Genomic DNA, 9692 nt, shown 5'->3' with positions numbered 1-9692 from the left:
ATGTCAATGGAATCCCAGGCCCTGCTGGTCCCTCTCAGCAGTCTCAGACCCGCCACCCAGATGCTAGATCAGTGATCTCCCACCTTTTTAAGCATGGGATCAGGGCTGGATTACCCAATAGGCAGACTAAGCACGTGCTTAGAGCATCAGCAAAGCAGGGGCACCTAAACAAAAGAGGGTTTTTTTTAATTTGATATTTGTTATTTCAAAAAAAAGCATCGAAGTAGTCATCATGGGAAAAATCAGAACTCCGCAGAATGCTCTTTTTCTCAGCTGAAAAGAATAAAAAACCCTCAGAAAACAACAGAGGCTGCGTCTAGATTAGCAAGTTTTTCCGCAAAAGTGGCCGCTTTTGCGCAAAACCTTTCCAGCTGTCTACACTGGCCGCTTGATTTTGCGCAAAAGCACTGATGTTCTACTGTCCGAAATCAGTGCTTCTTGCGCAAATGCTTTGACGTTCCCGTTCAGGCAAAAGCCCTTTTCCGGAAATGTTTTTGCGCAAGAGGACCAGTGTAGACAGCTAAAAACCATTTTGCGCAAAAAAGCCCGATGGCGAAAATGGCGATCGGGGCTTTCTTGCGCAAAACCGCGTCTAGATTGGTACGGATGCTTTTCTGCAAAAAGTGCTCTTTTCCGCAAATGCTTTTAATGGAAAAATTTTTCTGTTAAAAGCATTTGCGGAAAATCATGCCAGTCTAGAAGTAGCCAATGTGTCCGGCCAGACTTGATTCACTTTCCCTATTGTGTTTGGAAGGGGATATGCTTCGTCGAGTCAGCTTCGATGAACTTATCCAGAATTTTGCAATCAGAACATCTAGAAAGAAGCTATTTTAATTTCAGCAGATATGTACGTTTTGTGTCATTTCGAATTTTATTTTACGGTATAGTATTGTTTTTATTTTGAATTACACATGGGGGGGTCACCATAATCTTTCAGTGCTTAGGGCCTCTACAGGTCTTAATCCGGCCCTGCATGCGATCACTTTTTGAATGTAAGTGCAATCCAGGATCTACCTCACATCCAAACACCCTTGTCCTGCCTCCTTCCTGCCCCTTCTCCACGGCCCCTCCCCTGCTCACTCCAGCCTCCCTCTCTCCCCCATCCTCACTCACATTTATCAGGCTGGGGGCAGAGGGCTGGAGTGCCAGGGAGGGGGGTGCGGACGCTGATCTTGGGCTAAAGGATTTGGAGTGTGAGAGGGGCTCTGGGAGGCAGTTTGGGTGCAGTGGGACTCAGGGCTAGGGCAGGAGTTTGGGGCGCAGGAGGGGTTCAGGACTGGGGCTGGGGTTCGGAATGCAGGCTCCAGCTGGGCACCTCTTACCACAGGTGGCTGCTGGGTGGTGGTGCAGGGAGCTAAGGCAGGCTCACCCCTCCCTTGGCCCTGTACCACTCCCAAAAGCAGCCAGCAAACTCTTTCCATCCCTGCCCCACCTCTCCTTTGTGGAGATGGGGTACAGGGTGAGGGGAGGGGCACCCTGACATCAGCACCTCTCCCCTTCTTCTTCCTGTGTCCTGCACAGCAAGCAGGAGGCTCCCGGGGGTGGGGGCACCTCCAAGGCAGAGGGCAGTAGCAATATTGCAGTGACAGCCTCCTGGCCAAACCTCTCAGGATCCCCTGTCACAGGCTCCAAGATCTACCAGTAGATCCTGATCTCCCAGTTGGCGACCACTGTGCTAGACAGTCCCATGTGCAGGGATTTCTGGGGGTGAGGTGCTTTATCTGTAAATGTGGACTGCAAGGGTGCGAACGCACTCCCCTATGGTCCCCCAAGTAAGATAGCCCCGTCCCTAGCCTCGCTCCTGGGGAAGAGTGCGGGTATCAGCTCCAGCCTGGGCCCTGGCCCACCAAAGCATGCGGGGGAGGCTCAGGGAGCGCGCCGCCCCAGCCTTCCCCTGGCTGGCCAGAGCACAGGGGAAGGAGAGAGGGGCCAGAATCAGCCCCCTGGGGACCATGGAGGACCATGGGGGATGCTTTCACACACTTTGCACCCCCCTGCATACAGGCCTGCTAGAATGGGGACAGGAAGGCAGCTAACGCCCTCTTCCAGGGAGCCAAAGGTGCTAAAAGTCACCTCCCCCGCTTTCAGTTCTGCCACCTGCTGCAGAGCAATGGAAGAGCCCTGAGAGATTCTACAAACAACATCCCCACAGGCTGGGATTTGGCTTCAGAGACAGGGCCAGGGCAAGAAAACGTGATGCAGAGACTGTCCCGACTCCCCACCGAAAGATAGGGTTGCCAGGTGTCCAGTTTTGAAGAGTCCAGTATCTGAGCTTTCTGTTCGGGAAATAAATTGAGAAAATAGAACTGTCCGGTATTTTCGAAATAAGATGTAATGAAGATTGTGATGTCATGTCAAGTGTGTCCAGTATTTTTGTTGAAACCATCTGGCAACCCTACCGAAAGAGCAAGTCACGGGCCCCCATCTGCCACGAGCTCTGTTCTAGAACATGGGAAGGAACAAAACCAAAGTCCCCATGGAAGTCTACGGGAGCTGTTGGTCTCTCCCCAAACCACAGTGGGGTTTTGCACAAAAGCATCTGTGGCCAGTCTAGACACGATTTTGCACAAGAAAGCCCCAATTGCCATTTTCGCGATCGGGGGGTTTTTTGCACAAAACAGTTCTTCCCTGTTTACACTGGCCCTCTTGAGCAAGTATTCTTGCACAAGAGGGCTTTTTCCCTGAGTGGGAGCGTGAAAGTATTTGCAGAAGAAGCAGTGATTTTGTACATTACAAAGTCAGTGCTCTTGCACAAATTCAAGCGGCCAGTGTAGACAGCTGGCAGTTGCTTTTGCACAAAATCTTGCCAGTCTAGACACACCCATTGGCTGTGTTTACACTGGGCTACTTATTCCGGAAAAGCAGCCGCTTTTCCGGAATAAGCTGCGAGCTGTCTACACTGGCCGCTTGCTTTTCCGGAAAAGCAACGACGATCTACTGTACAAAATCAGCCGCTATTCCGGAAAAACTATTCTGCTCCCGCTCGGGCATAAGTCTTTATTCCGGAACACTGTTCCGGAAAAGGGCCAGTGTAGACAGCCCAGTAGTCTTTTCCGGAAAAAAGCCCCAATCGCGAAAATGACACTCGGGGCTCTTTTCCGGAAAAGCGCGTCTACATTGGCCACAGACGCTTTTCCGGAAAAAGGGCTTTTCCGGAAAAGCAGCCTGCCAGTGCAGACACTCCTTTTCTGGAAAAACTGAAAACAGAATAGTATTCCGTTTTAAGCATTTCCGGAAAAAGGTGCCAGTGTAGACGTAGCCATTGTGTTCCGCACTGATCTGTGGGGCAGGGGAGCATCCAGTGCAGAGAGAAAACTGTGGGGACACCCTCGCCCTTGCCCTATGTGAGCATGGCAAGGCTGGGGGTCGAGCCCCCCAGGAATCCTGGGCCCAGCCTTGTTGGGGTTCCGAGGACTCTGACACACAGGAGAGTGGGAGCCCTCGAGGACAGGCAGGCCTTTGGGTAAAGGAAGTGGAGCGAGGATGCAGATCCTTTCCCTAGCCCATTTCACCAGGGTGGGGTAGAAGCCAGGAATGTTCCCCCCCAGAGGTGACAGGACGTGGGGGCGCCCTCGGGCGCAGCTCTGGCAAGAGCTGGCTGAGTGGTGGCAAAAGCCAGCAGGGAGCTTGTGACGGGGTGCGGTCACAGATGACCCCCTCAGGGGTGCCTCCCGGGGTTGCTAACACGGCTATTGCCACTCACCTTCCCACTCTCTGGGGCTTCTCACCGCCCGGTCCTGCTGGGCCAGCTCTGCTGGTGTCTCCCAGCCAAGGCCCGGAGCTGAGATCTCCGCCCCCACCGAGAAGCAGCACAGACACCGAACCTCTTAAGGTCTGAGGAGAGTGCAGTTTAGGCCCCAGCTTCCTGGGATACCACCCCCCAAATGGGATCAGACCCCAAAGAATTAGGTAAACCACCTTTAACAATGAAAGGGGGAGTGTGCACACGGATTGCACCCACGCACCCCAGCTAACAATTACTTACATTGGGTTTGATAGAAAATAAAAATGATTTTATGAAGTACAAGCAGTAGGATTAAAGTGATAATAAGTGAGAACAGGCAGAGCTAAGTAGGTTACAAATCAAAAACGCTGGGCTAATTCAACACTGAAACCTCAGTACAAATGTACTCAAACTCACCCTAAAACCTCTTTTCCAGCTGCCCCTCCAGACCAGGGCTGTCTCCCCTACCCTGGGGTCTTCAGCTCCTTCCTTCAGGTGCAGCCCAGCCAAAAAACCTAGGCCTCTGTTTTCCTATTCTTTTTGTTAAGGAATTGAGGCCACTCCCTACCAACCTCTGCTCAGACTTAGGGACAAAAGAGTTTGTTTAACAGTTGGGTAACACCCTCCATGTCTCTCATTCACACATTTAAAACCCACAAAGTATTTCCCACTCTAGAAGTCTAATTTTACACTCACAAATGATACATGCATCAAAGTAAGATAAACAGAACCGGCGGATCATGACATGAAGTGTGATGGGTTACACAAAATAATTCACTCAAAACACCTTTGAGTTATGGAAATTCATGTCCATAAGTCCATTTCATAAAGCATGGGGGGGGAGGTCATCCGTCACAGAGCTATTGAAAGAGCTGGCAGGGACCCCGGTTGCAATAGGACGGTACCTGTCAGAAATTTGAAATGACTTTCACTGCTGGTTCCCCACAGCAGCGGGACCGTCTCCCCGCTTACAAAAGCCTTTGGGAAGAAGGTAGAATCACAGAGCTGGAAGAGACCTCAGGAGGCCATCAAGTCCAGCCCCCTACCCCAGGCAGGGTGTCTCCTCTGAATCAAAATCCTGAGAACAAGTTAGCTGCTGCACTCAGCACACCTGGGAGCGTCATTTGCTGTTGCAATTTTGCCATGACTGTCAGTCTGGGTATGTCTACACTACAGCGCTAATTCGAACTAAGCTAATTCGAATTAGCGCATCTAGACTTAATAACTAGTTCGAATTAGCGTTTTGCTAATTCGAACTAGCATGTCCACACTGAGTGGAACCGGAACCGAGGTTAACGATGGCCGGAAGCAGTGCCGGCAGGGCATCAGATGAGGATTTAGAGCGTGGAGCTGCTGCCTCAGGCTAGCTGAGGGCTGTGCTTAAAGGGTCCCGACCCCCACCCCGGACAGACAGTTCTCAGGGTTCCCCGCTTGCAAAGCAGTCCTGGCTTGGAGTGCCCTGAGTGCCCACACGCGGAACATCACAGCACTCAGCCATCACCCCGGCTGCACTTGCTGCAGGCTGCCATCCAGAGGGGGTGTCAATCAAGGGGCTTCAGGAGAGCTTCCACCCCGAGGAGCTCGCAGAGCCAGCCCAGTCCTCCCCATCGGGAGCTCGTACCCTATTACTCCCTCACCTCCTTTCAATTACCCCTCCCTAGTCCCCCTTCCTGATGTACAAAATAAAGGACACGTGTGTTCAAAAATAGAAACTCTCTTTATTGAACAAAACTAGGGGTATGTCTACACTACAGCGCTAGTTCGAACTAACTTAGTTCAAATTAGTTAATTCGAACTAAGCTAATTCGAACTAACGCATCTAGAACTAAAAACTAGTTTGAATTAGCGTTTTGCTAATTCGAACTAGCAAGTCCACATTGAGTGGACCCTGAACAGGGCTTAAGGATGGCCGGAAGCAGTGCCGGCAGGGCATCAGAGGAGGACTTAGAGCGTGGAGATGCTGTCTCAGGCTAGCCGAGGGCTGCGCTTAAAGGGTCCCGACCCCCACCCCGGACAGACAGTTCTAAGGGGTGCCCCGCTTGCAAAGAAGTTCTGGCTTGGAGTGCCCGGAGTACCCACACTGGGCACATCACAGCACTCGGCCATCAGCCCGGCTGCACTTGCCGCAGGCTGCCATCTGGGGAGAGGGGGTAATTGGGGGGCTGCAGGAGAGCTTCCACCCCCAGAAGCCCGCAGAGCCAGCCCAGTCCTCCCCATCGGGGGCTCGTACCCCATTCCTCCCTCACCTCCTTCCACTTACCCTTCCCTAGCCCCCCTTCTTATTGATGTACAAAATAAAGATAACGTTTCTTCCAACATTGACTCTGTCTTTATTGAACAAAACTGGGGGGAGACTGGGAAAAGGAGGTGGGAGAGGGGAAGAGAAAGGCTGGGAGAAGGGAGGGCAACTAACATGATCAGGGGTTGGGAACAGGTCCCAGATGAGGAAAGGCTACAGAGACTGGGACTGTTCAGCTTAGAAAAGAGGAGACGGAGGGGGGACAGGATAGAGGTCTCTAAAAGCAGGGGTTGGGTGGAGAGGGTGCATTCAGAAAAGTTCTTCCTGAGTTCCCATAAAGAAGGACTAGAGGACACCAAAGGAAAGGAATGGGTAGCTGGCTTCAAACTAGTAAGAGAAAGTTGTTCTTCTTGACAAAGCAAATAGTTAACCTGCGGAACTCCTTGCTGCAGGAGGCTGTGAAGGCTACAACTAGAACAGAGTTGAAAGGGAAGTGAGATCAACTCATGGAGGTTGGGTCCATGGAGTGGTCTTAGCCAGGGGGTAGGAGTGGTGTCCCTGCCCAAAGTTTGTGGAAGGCTGGAGAGGGATGGCACGAGACAAATGGCTTGGTCACTGTCTTCGGTCCATCCCCTCCAGGGTCCCTAGGGTTGGCCGCTGTCAGCAGACAGGCTACTGGGCTAGATGGACCTTTGGTCTGACCCAGTATGGCCATTGTAAGCTCAGGGCTCAGGGTCGGGGGTCTCAGTGGACCCCCTTGATTTTCATGCACACCTGCTCCTGGGTAGCCAGGCTGGCAGCTCTCCTGCCCTAGCCGGCCACTTTCCTGTGCCTAGTGCGGAGATCGTGGACGAGGTCCACGATGTCCGCACTAGCCCAGGAAGGTGCCCGCCTCTTGCGGTCCAGGGCAAGCTCCCGGGAGCCACCAGCCTGGTCCCGGGAAGAGGGGGTGGGCTGGGGGACATCGAGTGGGTGGCTCTGTGCTGTGCCAGGTGCAGGGTCTGCTGGCTGGGTGCTGGCAGGCTTGCACCTGGCACGGGCACCGTAGCCAGCCCGTGCCCCTTTAAGAGGTCCGGGGCCGGGAGGGGGGCAATAGAGTTTCCCTGGTGTTGGCCAGAGTGGCCACCAGGGAAACCTGGGGAGGGCTAGCCTCCCACTAGTTCGAATTAAGGGGCTACACTCCCCTTAATTCGAACTAGCTAGTTCGAACTAGGCTTAATCCTCGTAAAATGAGGTTTACCTAGTTCGAACTAAGTGCTCCGCTAGTTCGATTCAAATTCGAACTAGCGGAGCGCTAGTGTAGCGCCTATTAAAGTTAGTTCGAACTAACGTCCGTTAGTTCAAACTAACTTTGTAGTGTAGACATACCCAGAAAGTTGTTCTTCACAAAGCAAATAGTCAACCTGTGGAACTCCTTGCTGCAGGAGGCTGTGAAGGCTAGAACCAGAACAGAGTTTAAAGAGAAGCGAGATAAAGTCATGGAGGTTGGGTCCATGGAGTGCTATTAGCCAGGGGGTAGAAATGGTGTCCCTGGCCTCTGTTTGTGGAAGGCTGGAGATGGATGGCACGAGACAAATGGATTGGTCATTGTCTTCGGTCCATCCCTTCCAGGGTCCCTAGTGTTGGCCGCTGTCGGCAGACAGGCTACTGGGCTAGATGGACCTTTGGTCTGACCCAGTACGGCCATTCTAAGCTCAGGGCTCAGGGTCGGGGGTCTCACTGGACCACCTTGATTTTCATGCCAACCTGCTCCTGGGTGGCCAGGCTGGCAGCTCTCCTGCCCTAGCCGGCCACTTTCCTGTGCCTAGTGCGGAGGTCGTGGATGAGGTCCACGATGTCCGCACTAGACCAGGCGGGCGCCTGCCTCTTGCGGACCCGGGCAAGCTCCCGGGAGCCACCAGCCTGGTCCCGGGAAGAGGAGGAGGGCTGGGTGGCAGCGGGTGGCTGGCTCAAGCCGTGCCAGGTGCAGGGTCTGCTGGCTGGGTGCTGGCAGGCTTGCACCTGGCACAGGCACCGTAGCCAGCCCGTGCCCCTTTAAGGGCTCTGGGGGGCTGGGAGGGGGGCAGAAGAGTTTCCCTGGTGGTGCCCAGAGTGGCCAGCAGGGAAAGCTGGGAAGGGTTAGCCTCCCACTAGTTTGAATTAAGTGGCTACACAGCCCTTAATTCAAACTGCTTAATTCGAACTAGGCGTTAGTCCTCGTACAATGAGGTTTACCTAGTTCGAATTAAGCGCTCCGCTAGTTCAAATTAAGTTCGAACTAGCGGATCGCTAGTGTAGCGCCTATCAAAGTTAATTCGAACTAACATCTGTTAGTTCGAATTAACTTTGTAGTGTAGACATAACCTCTCTGTTTAGAAGTGAAATAACACTGGGTGCTGAACATCAGGAAGTTGTGTGTGAAGTTGTGCAAGGAAGCCTGGATGCTGAGTGCAGGAGCAATGTTACGGATGCAGTACCCAGGCAACAAAAAGGCATCGCTGTTTGCTAACTGCCTAGGGTTCTGATGACTAGGCCCTCCGGAAGAATCCCTGGGTAGGAGTGCTTCCAAACAGGAGTGCCAGTATTACCATGTTATCAGAAGAGCGAGTACAAGCAACTAAGGGGAAAATATAATTCTGGAAAAAGCTGAGGTCAGTTGCCAATAGGCGAATGACTCGTTTTTCACCTCCCCCAGAGGGGCCACCTAGAAAAGAGAGCTAGTGAGGGTGTTGTACTTAAAAGTACTGCGCAGGATCTTTGCGGGGGGATAAATCAAAGCACCACACTTATTGGTAATACATATAGCAATCAACACTTACCATGTGCATATGACATAGCACACACACCCACACACAAGCATACTCTGTCTTGTTCTCAATAGTTGCTCCCCCTAACTGCATTGGGGAGGGGTAGAGCCAGGCTCCTGCCTATCCGTATCGATGCTCCCATGTTGACAAGACAAAACCTGAGGTCTTCCTGCAAGCTACCTTTGATTGGTAGTAGCTCCCCTCTCATGCAAACCTATCATCTTATGCAGGGCCGACCCGAGGTATTCTGGCACCCCGGGCACAGGCACGCGGCACCGTCCCTGGGCGCACGGCGCATGCGCGGCCCAGCTACAGCCACTGGCGCGCAGCCCAGGGCCCGCCTCTAGGGCGCACGACGCAAGCGGAGCCCAGTCCATCCCGGCTGTCGCTGTTGGTGCGCGCGCCGGGCCATGTAGGGCCCTGCAGCAGTCGGGGAAGGGCATTGCTGGCTGGTGCTGTGGGGATGCGGGCGGGCCGGCGCTGCGGGAGCCTGGCGCGCGGCACCTGATGGCAGCTGTAAGGGATGCTGCATGCCCCTTACAGCTGCCATCAGGCGCCCTCCATCGGTTGGCACCCTGGGCAGCTGCCCAGCTCACCCAGGCCTCCGTCTGGTCCTGATCTTATGAATATGCAAGATCTGTGAGAGTCCATCATATAGAGCTAGACATCTGTGGCACCTACTTCTGGGTGTTGTCTCAATGCTGCCACATTCACCTTCAAAGAGGGGGCTTCCGAAAGCAGGCACTGGCTGCTGACTCCCAAGGTGTCCTTATGTCCAATCTTCTTCCAATGAGCGCACTTCACTGGTCTCATTGTTCTTGGATCTGGCTTCCATCCCTTCTCCAACCCTTGCAACTTACATACCTTATCCATTCACACCTCGTTCAACAGGACAATCCATTAAGCAAAAGGGGGGGGGGGGAATCTATTCTGTTTACAAAGA

The sequence above is a fragment of the Pelodiscus sinensis genome, chromosome 20, assembly GCF_052426305.1.
Source record: "Pelodiscus sinensis isolate ZL-2025 chromosome 20, ASM5242630v1, whole genome shotgun sequence".
Lineage (NCBI taxonomy): Eukaryota > Metazoa > Chordata > Testudines > Trionychidae > Pelodiscus > Pelodiscus sinensis.
The sequence above is the reverse complement of the archived record's forward strand: the minus strand, read 5'-3'. Positions refer to the sequence as shown.